The following is a 17,177-nucleotide window of genomic DNA, read 5'->3' on the forward strand; positions in this document are numbered from 1 at the left end:
CACCATCGCATCAAAATCAACCCAAGGGCCTCCCTACACGGACCACTCTCCTACTGCCCTTGCCCCTTTCGGGTAAGGTAGTCCTCCACTAGCTTTCCTAATTAGTAAGCCAAGGGCGTCCCATACCACCCTTGTGTTGCTCTGTTTTCTCGGGTGGTTCTCTATGTTCCAATTAACATAATGATCTTATCATGAACAGTAAATAACAAACTAATAATAAAAGTGTGATCATGGATAATGTATATCTATATACCCAAAACCACATAAAGCAATCGTAGGTACTACCCAAAAATTCAGTGTTAAACAAGGTATAAAGATAGTCAAACTAGGGTAACCTATTGGGTCCCATCAAACTTAACCTATGATTGGGTAAAAAGAAGTGATCAAGGGCACAACTTGCCTGGGACTTGAGAGTCTAGGTACTAGGATGATCTTCCAGTTCTCGTGACCTCACTGCTAGTCGTAGCAATACAAACAAACAAGGTACAGACAAAATTTACATCACACCAACCATAAGAACAAACTTTATAATAATAATCTATGCGTCGCTACGAGATCGTGGGTTTGAGAATCGCTAAATTCGGAGTTACGGTTAAGGAGTTATGATTTATGGGAGATCTATGTGATTTAACTATTATAATTTGATCAGCGTATATCCTATGAGAGACTATTCTATAAGTAACTAACTCAACCTTAATTTTAATTATAACTTGACTAGAGATCATATTTTAATCAAATTATAATTATGGATAGGTTAGCTTTGGTTTAGCAAGGTTAATCTAGTAGACATAGGATAAATAAATATCTAGCTATAAAAGTATGGGACATGGTATAATTAACGTTGCTGCCGCGTAGTAAATATTTATACGAAGCTAACGCAATTTGAATGGATCGAATCGATGTTAAAATGAATTAGTTATGATTTTTCTGAAGTTTTAAGTGGTAGATACAAAACAAATCAAGCACATAAATTTAACCACATGTTTCATACTAAAATGAGGTTACCAGAGGATGAACAATATTATTATAAATTTATTACAACTGGAACAGATCAATTTGGAGTTACGGATTGCGAGTTATGAATTTCTGAAGTCCTTATGTGTTTGATACAAAAATAATTGTGTAATAAATTTTAATATGGTTTTCATTCTAGAACAGTGTTACTCAGTGATAGACAATATTATTACCTAACTATAGGAATTGAAATGGACTAAAAAGGAGTTAAAATGAATTTTCTAGGATTTACACAAGTTCCTACAATTATTTTTACATTAAAAATCATTTTATAAATGAATTTCTCTGATTTTATTCGCTGTCTGGACTGCACTCACAATTTTCCATAAACCTGGGGTCTAACTCATAAAGTTCTAGGCCGATCTGTAACAATTACAACATTAGGGTGGACGGCGGGTTTATAATCAACTTCTCCGAGGGTCTCTTTGTAACTCGCACCTAACGAAGGGGTATTGATAGCTCTCGGCCACAAGATCAGAAACCTGTAGCCCAGATTAAACTTGGGTGGAATTGGACTGGCATTCGTCCGTTTAAGATTGGACGCACCAGATTAACTGTTGTGTATCGAATCTGTACAATGTCGTGGCCATCGGATAGTCGTTCGACGGTCAGGATTTAAAACACTTGAGATCGAATCCCCGTCACAGGATCAAGGTTGGGCGAACCAGATTGATCAGGCAGACTCAGTCCCGTGTCCTAATCTCAGCTGTTCAATACGGGATCAACGATCCACACCTATTCTTCTTCCCACAGCCATCCAGCATCCGTGGCCGAGACCACCGGCCTGGCGGTGCCATCACCGGCGCCAGCCGATAAGCTATCCACGCACATGAATTCCTCAATCTTTCGATGCTAAACGATGCTAGGAGCATGGTGGTTCGACAAGGGGCATACATACCATTGAATCAAGGCGTGAGAACTCCCATCAACGGTGAGGTGTGAGCCACGACAAGAAATAGGCTCCGACGAAGAATTCTGCCCGCGTCCTTCATCCATCACGCCCTGTGAGGTCATCATCACATGCAGCGTGATCAGGGGTGCTTTCGTACCCCTACGGCGAAGGTCCGACGACACCACACATACGAATCGACCCCGGCGGTGGTCTCCCGGTTGAGGTGTACTCAATGTCTCTCTCTTGGTGCTCAGGCCATGATGGCGCAATGCCACACTTTATGGGGAAAGGTCGAGTCCGAGTTGGTCGGGGTGATCGCGGTTGGCACGAGCTTTCCGGTGAGGTTAGTGCGGTACGCTTTTCTGTTTTGATTCGGTGCAGACGAAACTGACCGCAGGGTCCCACACGCAAGTGACCCAATGAGGTGGAAGAGGGAGGTCCGACGAGTGGGCCCCGTCAGGCGGTGACAGGAGGCGACAGGGAAATTGGGCCACGTGATTTGGGTCACCCAGACGTGAGTTGGGCTGAAACAGGGGAATTCGGCCCATGCGGCTGAGAGAGGGTCTCTCTCATTATTTTTTTCTTTTCTTTTCTTTTCTTTTATGTTTTGCATTTCTTTCTTCATTTCAAAGATTTACTATTTGAATTTGAATTTGTTAATGAGTTTGGGATCAAGTGCTCAAATAAAAGTATTACCTGAAATGATATATTTATTCATATATATATATATATTCCTTAGTCTATATTGTTTCCCTTTCCTTTCCTCCTTCCATTTTCAAATTCTAATTTTCAAACTTAGACTTGTCTCTCACATTTGAATACGAATGCAAAAATACAAGAACCTCAGCATGAGATGCATAATTCCATATTTATTTATTTGCTATTTGACTACTTTAATTCCCATAATTGAGTGTGCACAAAGAAAATAACACCAATAATCTACGAGGGTTCCATAATCCCAAAACACCCTTTTATAAATATATTTATTTATTTATCTTATTGTTTTTTCATACAAATTTTTAGGCTTTACAAATCCTACCCCCTTAACAGAAATCTTGTACTCGAGATTAGTAAGAAAAGGGATGCGGAAGGATTGGTTTGTGAATCAGCTTTTAGTCTATAATTGGTTCAAAAATCCAGAGTATCATTTTTATAGTCATTAGTGGGTGATTAGGAGAACATAGGTATCGAGCTACTTATTATGTAAGATATAAGCTGGACGGGTTGAGGTAAGAAAGATTATTACAAGGAAAAGACTATCCAAAAATGTTTAAGTCTTGATTCATCTCGAGATTCGCTTTGACTGTTATATCCTTCCTTGTCGATGTCGATCTTTTCTTCTCCAGTCTTGGTCTCATTGATTCGAGGTTAGTGTATATCATCGGGGTTGGGGAATATGGTTAAGATAGATATGGATGAGATAGACTACATGATGTAGGTCAAATTCTTGTTTGATGTTAGGTGAGGATAGACAGATTATGCAATTCATCATGACTCTACTGGTTGGGTTAGATCTCTAGCATGTGGCAGAGTTGGTCTAAGGCACAAGTTTAGGTTCAAGCGCATGAGGGGAGAACAAGGTTCATAGGATTTGGATCCAGATTATTTCACTTGTGTTAACTTGTTAAGTGACTCACAATAGATTGAATAAGATCTTGATTAGTATAAGTTGAGTGTGTTATGTCAAATTCTAGTTGGGTGGCTTTGTGTTAGGTCAGACTTGGTAAAATGATGTGTATCATTGGAAACATGTAGGTTAGGCTGGTTGGTTAGAATCTCTCTCTCTTTTTATAGATAGATTAGGCAATTTATCAAGAATGTGTAGGTCGTTTGTATATGGCCGAGTTGATCTAAGTCACCAACTTAGGCTTAAGTGAATTAGTAGTATGGCCTTATCATTTGTACCAGCATTAAGTAACTCACTCTAGATTAGATCATAATAGATTAGATAGAATCTAGATTAGGTTGGTATGACTAGATTAAACTAGTTAAGATCTGATTAATTTATTTGGGGAAAGTAGGTAGATGTGGGTAGGATAAGTTATGATAGTTGAAAATCTTGGGTGCTTATAATTTTATGTCGGTCTATACAGATTTTGCAACCCAACGCATAAGTCAAGTACTTGTATATGGCTGAGCTGGTATAAGGAACCAGTTTAGGTTAATCATGTTTATAGGAGTAGGGTCTATTTTATGCCACCAACATTATCCAGCTTGCTTAAGCAACTTACATTAGATTCTATAATCCTATTTAAGAATATTATTTAGTTAAGTATATCAAGCTGACTTTATCTTTATGAAATTCTAGTATCCCTTTTTTTTATCTAAGTGGAACTTCCAATTTAGAACTAGTCAATTACTAAGATTAATATTAAAGATCTGACATTTTATAGATTTTCTATATATTTATATATATTTGCTACACTCTTTTCTGTTAAGTCTACATAGCTTAGAGATTAGAGCATCGCATTTGGATATGACTGGATTAGGCTAGTTTAAATTAGAAAGATCTACTAGGGTAGGATAAATGTTATTAGGATATGTTAGAATTTGTTGGGATAGTATGGATCATATGGTGTAGGTAGGTCAGAATATCTGTTGGGTTAAAACAGAGGGGTTATGCAACTATCGGATGGTTAAGGTAGTTGCATATGGCCAAGTTGGTCTGTCGTTCTTTATTTAGTGCAGAGTGAATTAAGTTAAAACATATTTTTTAGAGTAGAGTGTCATTTATTTCATCAGTATTATCCTTCTTGTTAAGCAACTTACATTAGATTAGCTCAACCTAAGGTTAGCCTTCGTTGGGTTAGATTAATCTGTCACATTAGATCAGATCTAGGTTAGATTGGTGTGACTAGCTTGGACTAGATAAGATCTAATTAATTTGGGTTAGATCATGATCATGGTGGGATAAGTGAAGTGGTTTGGATAATATGAATCCTTCAGGATAAGATGAATCGATTAAGATAAGAGAGAATCTTTTAAGATAAGATGGATCTATTAGGCTTGATATATTCTAATAGGGTATTCTTAGTTGGTCTAGTTTATCTTATAAAGAATTTATGAAGATAATTTTTTTAACATAAGATGAACCTGTTAGGATAAGATATAATCCTTTAAGTTAAGAGGGATCGATTTAAAATAGGTACACTTTAATGGAGGATAATCTAGGTTGTTTAGTTATCTTATGAATTTTATTATTTATATTTATGCCTATATGTATATGCAGATGTAATTGTGGATATTACTCCACAACTCATCACACTTAATCAAAGATCCAAATCAGACAAGTATCAAAAGAACAAACATTGAAGCACATAGATACATATAAAAAATATAAATTTTGTTTTTGTTCCTATGACTAGGTCTCCTATTCCTAAAGGTCACTTTAGGCACAAGATTTCAAAGTGTGAAATCCACTTTTGTCTTTACAAAGGAAAAAATAAGAATAATCAGAGTAAAGCATCAGTGGAAGAGAAAAGATTAAGGAAAGTTTAGAAAGAATCAGAGTAGCAATGGTAAGTAGATAATGGTTTTCTAGTTCTATCTAGGTTTCATCCTACAGTCAACATCCCTCTGATACCACTTCTGTCGCACCCGGATTTCGGGGGCACCAACACCCAGGCGTGAAATACTCACCAGGTGTGCTGGGACAAAGTCTCACACATATGGTGAATAGTGGTACAGAAACGAATGTCACTTCTTTACTATAGAATAGGAGTTCTGTACAAAATAAATAAATAATTACATCATAAGGAGACAACGATCCAGCAACCCAAAGTTGACTGGGAGACGACGGTCTAGACCTCTCACGAACTCGTCACAACATCCTCCATGCGCCTCATCCTGCGTTACCTGTTCTTGACCTATGGGGGTGTGAGACAACAAGAGTGAGCTCACATACGTTCATCGCTCAACAAGTTGTGGGGAATAATGTGCATGAACTCGCCAAAGGTGTGAGCTCATGTGAAGTGTAAGGCTTACCAAAGAGGATGGTTAAAGCTAAGCATTTGTAAAGCTCAAAATTGGTAGAAGAAAAAAATAATAATAATGAATTAAAATAAATAAATAAATTTAAGATGGTGAGTTAGGGAGTCTTAAAACTTATTTTGGATTTCTCATGCTTTTGAATGTTCAATTAAAAGGAGGTAAGCTAGTCGAATAACAAAATAAGTAAACATAGAAATATGCATATCGTACTCAAATTTTGAGACAATTTAAGTTTGAGAAGTAGGATTTGAAAATAGAAAGGGAAATAAGGAAAGGAGAAAAGAAATTGTATTAAAGTCACATACTATTGCTAAAGTTAAATAGTGGAAAGTATAATATAATCTTTAATTAATATTGTATACTAGAGTTTATTTTCTCAAATTCTTGTATATATGAGTTGCATAATTAAGAACATTTGCACAAACAAGATAATCAATAAACAAATAACACGAAATTATATTATACATGAACGGTGTTATTTGTGCATTTAAAATTTAGTTTGAAAACTCAAAACACGTTTGAATTCAAAATCTAAAATCTGAATAGAAAAAAAAGAAAATGACTCACTAGCACTCACCTAGGCCGAATCCCAGCAATCGGCCCAACACCCCTCCTTTTTCCTTCCCACGGATGGCCCACTGCTCTCTCCCCCGTGGTTGCTTCGGAGCGCAGGTGTCCGTGCACGCTCTGGTCATGGTGGGGAACTAGACATGGCGCGGTCGGCCGGACCTGGTGTCGTGAGGTTGAAGATGAGCGGTAACCGTTGTATGCTAGATGAACGCATACGATTAGGTCGTCAAATAACGTTTCACTTGAATCCTATCGTCACCGTTTGTTGGTGATCGGACCACTCCTAGGCAGTTTTCGGGCAGGAAGGATTTATGGCCGTCGGATGATATCGGACGTGATCGGGTCATGGGTGATTTCGGGCCTTAGATCTCGGATCCTGGGGTTAGGATCGCACCCTGGATCATAACGTGTGTACGTCTAATCTGGATGGATGAATCACGATCCAACGGCTCGGATCCTAGCGTACCTCTTCGGCTTGGCCATCTATCAAAAGAACCCCTGCAGATTTAGAAATTCAAACCCGCAGTCCACCGCAGTTTAGTTCTGAGTCTTGGGAAAATTTATGCCGAGGCCTCTGTCTTCTCTAATAATTGAGGCGTAGTCCAGGGAAATGGAAAATCAGAGAAAATGATTTATAAATGAATTTCTTATATAAAAACATATCCAGAATCTTATTTAATCCTTAGAAAATTCATATTAGGTCCAAATTGGTCCATTCCAATTCCTATAATTTTGTATTAATATTGTCTATAACTATGTGATACTGTTTTAACATGAAAATTGTATTAAAATTGATGTCTTAATTAATCTTATGCCAGGCACACAAAACCTTCGAAAATTCATAACTCACAATCCATAACTCCGATTGGATCCGTTCAAGTTGCGTTAGTCTCGTATAAACATTTACTATGTAATAACAACATTTATTATACCATGTTTCATTCATTTATAATTAGATCCTTGTTTAACTTATGTTGGTTAGTCTGGTTAAACTGCTTGTCATTATAATCTACCAGAATATGATCTATGGTCAATTTATAACTTAGATTAAAGTTGAGATAATTATTTAAGAATAATATCTCATATAATTTATATGAAACAATTTTTAATATAGTTTAATATTTTGATCACGCAGATCTTCTATAAAATCATAACTCCTTAACTGTAACTCTGATTTTAGTGGTTCTCGTTTCCATGATCTCGTAGCGACGTGTAGATTATTATTATTCAGTTTGTACTTATGGTTGGTGTGATGTTAATTTTATCTATACCATGTCTGTTTGTATTTCTACGAGTAGTAGCGAGGTTTCGAGTCACTTGAAGAGCAAGTGGTACCTGAAATCTCAAGTGCCAGGCAAGTTGTGCCCTTGATACACTTTTGTTACCCAATAATATTCTTTATTATCATTATTTAATACATAGGTTTAATTTTGATGGGACCCAATAGGTCACCCTATTCTGTTTATTCTGTTTACCTTGTTTACCCCTGAATCACTTGGGTAGTTCTGCTATTGCTTTATATGGTTTTGGGATAATATTTCATTACATCCATGTTCCAATTATTTTGTTATTTTATTTATGTTCATGTCAAGATCATTAATGTTAATTGGAACATGGCACTTAACTTGAGAAACACGTGCCACTACAAGGGTTTAATGGGACACCCTTGGCTGACTAATTAGGAAAGCAAGTGGAAGACTACCTTACCCGAAAGGGGCAAGGGCAGTAGGGGAGTTGCATGCATAGAGGTTCTCGGGTTGATTTTGCTGCGATGGCGGTCAGACAAGGGATTCTTGCAAGTGCTCTTCCCATAAACTGTAGCCGGTTTTCGGAAGCTAGTGGAACTTTGTAAAGGCCTCGTAGTGGATCCCTAGCCATTCACCTCGGTAGTGTCTAAGGGCCTTGCAAAACCTAGCGACATGGGATACACGACTTGTGGTTACAGGGTACAACCTCTGCAGAGTGTAAAACTAGTATACTAGCTGAGCTCATGGTCATGAGTAGCTCAGGACTCTCGCATGATTAATTTATGAAACTTAAATTCAAATTTGTCATTTGCATTTGCATGGGATTATTTATTAATTTTGTTCTATTATTCGTATTACGGTTTGGTATTTACTTACACTTAGTAATTGCTAATAAAACTTTGACCAACTTATAAAAGCAATGCTCAGCTTCAACCTTTATTTTGTTGATCAGCCTTACACTTCACAAGAACTCCCACCTTTTTGTGAGTTCATGCCACATTATTCTCCACAACTTGTTGAGCGATGAACATGTGTGAGCTCACCCTTACTGTCTCACACCCCCACAGGAGAAGAACAGGTGGCTCAAGAGGAGCCACGTATCGAGGAGTTCGATTTGGTCTAGTTCGTCGTCTCCCAATTGACTTGCGCCAAGGACGATCCTTAGTTTGTTTTATATTTATCTTTTATTTTGTAAGACTTCCGCTATGTAATAAATATTCTGATTATTGTGACATTTATCTCTATACACTATGTTATTATATATGTTGTCTTCTTTGGCGCATGTATGAGATGCACCCGTCTTTGTCCCTTAAAGCCCGGGGTGTTACAACATTGCTTTTAAAGCTGGTCAAAATTTTATTAGCAGTTGCTAAGTGTAAGTATATACCAACCCAAATAAGTAATAGAACAAAATTTGATAATAACACCTGCGATGCAATGCATATGACTGTGGCAGAACCGCCCAAATTATTTGAGCTTAAGTGCCCAAGTCACGCCTTAGAGGCAGCAACACACTTAATTTGGAATAACCCGTCAGTCCCTCAGATCTAGTCTGATAAATCCACTTACCAAGGATCGAATACCACTAGCTCATGCGAAGGTGAGGCATAGAGAGAATACAATAAACATGAAACCACAAATTAAGGTACTAGAGTTATTACATAAATCGGAGTTTTAAATAAAGGGAACAAGTTCATATTAAAATGCAGCGGATAATCGATACGACGATACGGAGGATTAGGGCAAGGCCTAGCCCACTACTCCTCCTAGTCCTCTCCTGTCAAGGCAGCATCCTACTCAACCGTCCAACCCGGTGCCAGGGTGGAAGGCCAAGTCACACCGTCAACCACATCCTCTAGCGTACCTAAAAAAATATGCCACAAGCAAGGCTAAGTAAACTAATACTCAGCTAGACTTACCCGGTGTGAGGAGTCTACTCCTCTACCTCTAAACCATGCAGCTGTTTGGCTGAGGGGTTTGGTTTGCCAAAAGCACTAGCTGAGTCTAAAAACAATTTTAGCTTTTCTAGTTCTAGCATAATTATTTTAGCTTGGTTTTCTCCTTTCTAAGCATACAAGGTAACAATCATTTAGTCCAATCAACATGTTATCTCAATTAAAACCTCATTTCACTTTTTACTCAATGCAGTATAAGGGGTCAAGTAGTCTCATTAGCTGCAAGAAGAAGACGATTCAAATCGAGTTTTAACCTTGCAAGGTAAACCTAAACACACGACATGTTGGGGCACTCTGTCCTCACACATTTCAACCGTCCCCATCGATTCCCCATTCGCGGCCAGGACTCACCATCTTGGCATGCAATGCCCCACTGACCCCGGCCACCGCCGTGCAGTGGCTGCACTTGCACCCACCATAGCTAGCATGGGAGACCCTGTCTCAGGACAAGTGAGGGGGAAATTCCGTGCCCGGCTTCACTTAGGTACTACATATTTCCCGACATGTGTTTAGTACTTACAAACGTTTGACTCAGGTATCCACACATTAATCATTAATTCCATTTCCATCTCATAGACAAGGCATCGACCTTAGATCCAAGTCTATAGACCATCATACATCCCGTTATCTAGATGTATACAATCAATGCATGACCTCGCACGAGTGCTAGAAAAATCACTCGACTTCTACCAAGATCCTGATTAGCAAAGCAGCTACTCGACCTAGCATACTAGTATCCATCTCAAAAAGGAATCTTGAGTTCATGCAACTAAGGGTTTCCAGCAACTCCTACACTTAAGTGCACATTACAAACCTACAATCATTAAGTGTAGTAAAGTAGCATATATAATGGTTATGCATAAAACCGGGGCTTGCCTTCAAAAGCTTGGGCTGTAGGGAGATCCTCGGTGGTAGGCTCTTGGGGTGGCTCCTGGGCTTCCTCTTGGGCAGCTCCTTGCTCGGGGATGAGCACGTACTCTCCGTCGGCGAGGTTGCAATCTAAATGAATGCAACGAATAAGAGATATGTATGCCATGTATGTAAATTAATAATTGAAATGTGAGGCGAAGTACTCAAGTTAGCAGGACAGGTCTTAGCTCCATTATTTAAGGTTCTTGGGGTATACTTGGCAATTAAAAGTAAGTGTGGTCAATCTAGGAAGTTGGATTAATGTTGTACTCAACAATCCCTCTATGTCTTAGTGATGATTAAATAAGGTTCTTGGCTGAAGCATTTATAACTTAACTTAGTACTTTTTATTCATGCTTCTTGGATTAGGTTTGAACTACAACATAGCTTCAAAGGTTTCCAACAATTCTGAAAAAAATACAGTGGCTTCTTAGTGGTTTGCATAGCTACGTCTCAAGAATTTAGGCTTAAAATGATAACGGTTTTCTCTGTACAAAAATATTAAAATTTAGGGCAGAGGAGGTGCTTTGAACTACAACTCTCTTCTAACAGTGAATTTTTCCTTAAGGTTTATTTTTGCTGGCATCTAGGGGTAATAATAAGACTTTGTACCAAATTTTAGCCAATGATACCTACTGGTCATTTTATTGTGATTTTCTAAAGTTTCAAGGCCTAGTGGTGCTTTCTACTACTACTATATTTGAAAAATGTCAAACAACATATTTCCTAATTTTTCTATCTTCTTCTTTGCGCAAGAGCAATCATTCTAGAAGTTGGCTAATTTTGCTTAAAGGGAAGGGGGTAGAATTCTTTGGAATATGTGGCCTTTTTTATGGGTTAGGGAGTGAGGTGTATTATATCAAATTTTTATCTTAGTTTCATATTTTTCTCTAGTGGCTTACATCATAAGTAATTGGGTAAAAATTGGTTTGCTCATTATTTCACATTTGTATCCTTTCTTTTGATTTATTTGAAGTATTGGCTAAATCCAAGTTCTATTTGTTTAACTCACTTACTGTGATGGTTTGGGGTGTTTATCATTTTTGTAGTGGTATACTAGTAGTTAGAGGTCTACTGAATTTTTCTTGCCATTATTGTATTTGCCCTTATATTTTTAATCATGACGTTTCTTGATTTCTTAATGCCTAATAAAATTATAACCTTAGATTATTACTAGACTATGGTTCCATATATTTTTCCTAGGTTCTATATAGCTTAGACAAACTAGGAAAAATATGGTCATTCTCTAGTTTGTAATTTCTATCACCTTTTTCACTTTTTAAAGTTTGGGTAGAAATAGTCTTTAATGGACTTTTCTGGTTTATTCTTGTATACTGGGGTGTTCAATATTTTTAAACAATGTATATACTAGGTGAGTATCTCCACAATTTTTTTAAGTCCAGTATAGAAGTATTTCTATTTTTCTCTGTATTAATATGGTTTGGATAGTTTTCTTATTTAATTCAAAACTCTAAAAATTAGTATAGAGAACATGAAGTTTACTATTTTTGTTTGATAGTGCATAAATCACAGAGCCTAACAAAATTTGTTTGACTAAATTTGGATGAGTATTCTTTAATTTATTCATTTAACTAGTTTGTTGCATATTTAAATAATTTGATTTCAAATGGAAAAGGAAAATCTACTTTGTGCTAGGGTCCCTAGTATACTTTTCCTGCGTCCCTTACAAATAGGTCCTCGGGTTACTATTCAACCGAGTCTCTGACAATGCAGAAAACCCCCTAGGGTAACCCTAAATCTAACCCCCGGTCCTTGGGTTCTTGGAATAGTACCCGCGGCAAAGATTACGGTGGCAGAACTTATCGGCGGTGAAATAGCTCCGGCGAAGTGGTCGACGACGTAGGGGAGGTCATGACGGTCACGTCGGTGTGCGGGTCGGTGGCGGGGATGGCTGGAGTTGGTCGGACCTCGTGCACAGGCGGGGAAGCTCGTCAGCGACGAGGATTCCGGCTTAACCACGGCGGGAAAGCTCAGTCCAGTGAGTCGGGGAGCTTCAAGGGAGGTTGTAGGCGCAAGCAATTGGAAAATGGTTTACCTGGTAGCTCGGTCTACACGCGGTGGCGGGTGGCCGAAGTCTGGCGAGGGTGATCCCGCTGCTCCGGTGAGGCAGAGTCTCGGTTCTTGCTTGGCAAAGCTTCACGGCACCACAGGGAAGCTATCCAGGGGCTCGGGTGAGGCTAGGTGTTTACGGGAATGGCTGGCCACGGTGGTCGGCACTCGGGTGGCTCGAGCGAGCGACGTAGAGCTCACCGGAGCTAAGAGCTAGGTCTAGGAAGTTAGGCGAGGTGTGGAGGAAGTACGGCCGAGGTCGCACTACTATTATAGGCGCGGGCGTAGACCGGTGCGGGCGCGCACGGCTCGGCACGGGCGCGCGGGCTGGCGTCCACCGGCGCGTCAGCCGTGATCGAGCATGTGGCACATCGCTTCTGCTCTTGTTCTAACACCGATAGGCTTCATATCTTCGCGAATTTGGGCAAGATTGCCGTGTGAGATTTGTTCCCTGATGTAAGCTTTGTTGTTTATGTGTGGGAGCTGAGTGGTTTTTGGCCGTGTACAGTGAGTTGTCGTGTCCTCAAGTTGCTAGTGTCTAACTGCTGCGTCCCGAGGCAAAACCATGCCAAATCATGTCAAACGGCTGAGACTCGCCTCCATACTTTTCCTGGACGTGCCTAAGGTAATTTGGCGCCAATTTGATATTTGTGTTTTGTGGATTTGAGTTTTGGAAAACAGAGAACATGGCTGAACTTTATGAAGAGGTCAAAATTCAGATTTCTGAATTTCTGAATTTCCAATTGAGTCTTCACTTAAGTGGCTGTTTTGGGCATTTTGCAAAACTCTTTTGATTAAACTTCTTTACTACATTTTGTAGCTTATTTAATGCACTACAACTTTATTATTTGGTCCTCATCATGATTTTATGTTTTCATAATCTTTTTACAAATTTCCCCTTTGCACTTGAATGGCTTACTTAGGGTTATTTTAGGTTTTGTGCATTTTTCTCATCTTGTGGTGCATGATATGGTTAAGGTATGATCCTTAAGATAAAAAGACTTACTCAATTTTTTGCTTCTCAAGTTTTTGGGGTCTTTTGCTCAATTATGTTTACATGTGATAATGGCCATCAGTTGGGTACTGAGGGAACAACCATGAGTAACACTAGGGTGTTACAGCCTTCCCCCCTTAAAGGAATCTCGTCTCGAGATTCGGGTCAGGATCCTCCAGGGGTGAGGAGAAGGTTACATCTTGCTTTCATGGTGTGGGTTTGTTTATTAAGGTCCTTTAGAAACATGCTCTTCGATTGTCATCCTCTTTGCAACTTCAGAAGGAAGTCCTTTTTTATTTAGTTTTAGAGCTTACTCGGTTTATGTTAAGATCATCTTTCTTATATTTGGATTCAAAGGGCAGGGGGGCTGGGGTATGGTTACGTACCGATTTCCTTAGGTAGACAATCGGGGTAGTTCGAGCGCAGAAATTTCTCAGTCACCCAGGTAGCCTCTTCCTCCGAATGGTTACTCCATTGGATCTTATACATTTTGATCGACCTCGCACGAGTTGACCTTTCCTCGCAATCCAGAACCTTGGAATGGTACTCTTGATATGATAGATCTGGCTCTATCTCCACATCTGGTTCTGCTACAACCTCGGTTGGTAATCGAACACACTTCTTCAATTGGGATACATGGAACACATTGTGGATGGCAGACATCTTTGGGGGTAGCTTCAATTTGTATGCCATGGGTCCACATGCTTCTATGATCTCATAAGGTCCAATGTAGTGAGGGGCTAACTTGCCTTTGATCCAAAACCTTTGCACTCCTTTTGTGGGTGATACTTTCAGATATACAAAATCTCCCACTTCAAACTGGAGGGGTTTCCTTCTCTTGTCATGGTAACTCTTTTGCCTGGCATGAGCAGCTTCTAGATTCTTCCTGATCAGCTTGACTTTTCTTTCGGCTTCCATCACAAGGTCAAGCCCAAAGATTTCTCTTTCTCTAGGCTTTAACTAGTTGAGGGGTGTTCGACACCTTCTTCCATATAGGGATTCAAAAGCTGTCATTTTCAGATTGGATTGATAACTGTTGTTATAAGCAAACTCTGCCAAATAGAAACACTTATCCCAGTTCTTGCCGTAATCGATCGCACAAGCCCTTAACATATCTTCAAGAATCTGATTCACCCTTTCGGTCTGACCATCAGTCTGAGGGTGGTAAGCAGAACTTCTTACCAGCTTGGTCCCTAAGGACTCTTGCAATTGCTCCCAAAATCTGGCTATGAATTGGGCTCCTTGGTTAGAGACAATTGTGCAAGGTAATCCGTGCAAACACACAATTCGGTCAATATTGTACAACTCTGCATACTTATGAGCCTTATCAGTGGTGTGCACAGGAAGAAAATGTGCCACTTTTGTCAATCGGTCCACAATGACCCAGATTGAATCATGATGCCGAGAGTTGTTGGGCAGACCCACAATGAAATCCATGCTGATGTCATCTCATTTCCATGAAGGTATTGATAGGGGTTGCAAGGCACTAGCTGATTTTAAGTGGCTTGCCTTTATCCTCTGATATGTGTCACATTCCGATATATATTGGGCTATCTCCCTTTTCATTCTGGTTCACCAATATTGGGGCTTTAGATCATGGTACATCTTGGTGATTCCTGGGTGCATGGAGAATTTGGAGAGATGAGCCTCATCCAAGATTTTCTTCTTGAGGTCTCTATCTTTAGGAACCACCAATCTGTCTTCAAACCATAGTATCCCCTTGCGGTCTTGGCAAAAGCACTTATACTTCTCCACCTTCTGATTAAGATTCTTTTTGATGATTTGCAGTCCCTTGTCACCTAGTTGGGCCATAATAATCTGGTCTAACAAGGTTGGCTTGACGGAGATGTGAGACAAGGTACCAGAAGAAATCACCTCGATCCTCATCTTACTCAACTCATCACACAGGGCATTGATGCGAGAATCCATCACCATACAACTGCATTGTGACTTTCGACTTAGGGCATCTACTACCACATTGTCTTTCCCCGGGTGGTAGTGCACTTCCAAGTCATAGTCCTTGATCAGTTCTAGCCATCTTCTCTGCCTCATGTTGAGATCAGCCTGAGTAAAGATGTACTTGAGGCTCTTATGATCTGTATAGATGTTGCAGTGGGTTCCCATCAAGTAGTGTCTCCACATTTTCAATGCATGAACCACGACTACCAACTCTAAGTCATGAGTGGGATAATTTTGCTCATGAGGTCTGAGTGCTCTTGACGCCTAGGCAATGACTTGGTTGTCTTGCATTAAAACAGAACCCAGTCCAGTGCCAGAGGCATCACAATACACATCAAACGGCTTGTTGTTGTCAAGCTACGCTAACACAGGTGATGTGGTCAGATGTTGCCTCAAAGTGTGGAAGGCATATTCACATTTCTGACCCCAATCGAATTTTGCTCCCTTCTTCAACAATTCTGTCATGGGCTTCACAATTCGAGAGAAATCTGGAATAAATCATCGATAATAACCGGCCAATCCCAAAAAACTCCATATCTGACGGACAGTCGTGGGTGGCTTCCAATTCATCACCTCTTGCACCTTATCCCGATCAATAGCTATGACATCTTGAGAGATAGTGTGACCCAAGAATTTAATCTCCTTTAGCCAGAAATCACATTTTGACAATTTGGCATAAAGGCGGTGTTCTCTTAGACGTTGGAGCACTACATGCAAATGACCAGCATGCTCTTCTTCGTTCCTTGAGTACACCAAGATATCATCGAAGAAAACCACAACAAATTTGTCCAGTTCAGGCATGAAGACTGAATTCATTAGATACATGAAGTATGCAGGTGCATTTGTCAACCCAAACGACATCACCATGTACTCATATAGCCCATATCTAGTTGAGAAGGCAGTCTTTGGAATATCACTTGCTCGTATCTTGATTTGATGATAGATGGAGCGAAGATCTATTTTGGAAAACACCTTGGCTCCGACCAATTGGTCGAAAAGAACATCAATACGAGGCAAAGGATACTTGTTTTTGATAGTCACCGCATTGAGTGGGCGGTAATCTATACATAATCTCAAGCTTTCATCCTTCTTCTTCACGAACAAGGTTGGACATCCCCAAGGTGAAGTACTTGGGCGGACAAAACCCTTGTCCAACAATTCTTGTAGCTGTTTCTTCAATTTTGCCAATTCGGCGGGTGGCATCAGGTAGGGCCTCTTGGAAATAGGTGCTGTTCCCGGTTGCAATTCGATGGCAAACTCGATATTCGGATCCGGCGGCATTCCTGGCAACTCATCAGGAAAAACATCTGCATAATCACATACCACTAGGATTTTCTTCAAGGGTAGTTCTATCATGGAGAAGGCACATGACTGAGTGGTCTCTTGGCTGGGGAGATATAACATGAGGTCTCCGAAGGTAGGAGAACGAATTTCTAGAATTCTGGCAGCTACATCTAACACCACCCGATGTTGAGTCATCCAGTTAGCTCCCAAAATGATATCTATGTTCTCTAACCCCAAAATCAAAAGTGTAGTTTTGAAAATTTTGCTTCCCAGCTTGATAGGTACACTTTGAT

This window comes from Zea mays, chromosome 7 (assembly GCF_902167145.1).
Source record: "Zea mays cultivar B73 chromosome 7, Zm-B73-REFERENCE-NAM-5.0, whole genome shotgun sequence".
NCBI classification, from domain to species: Eukaryota; Viridiplantae; Streptophyta; class Magnoliopsida; order Poales; family Poaceae; genus Zea; species Zea mays.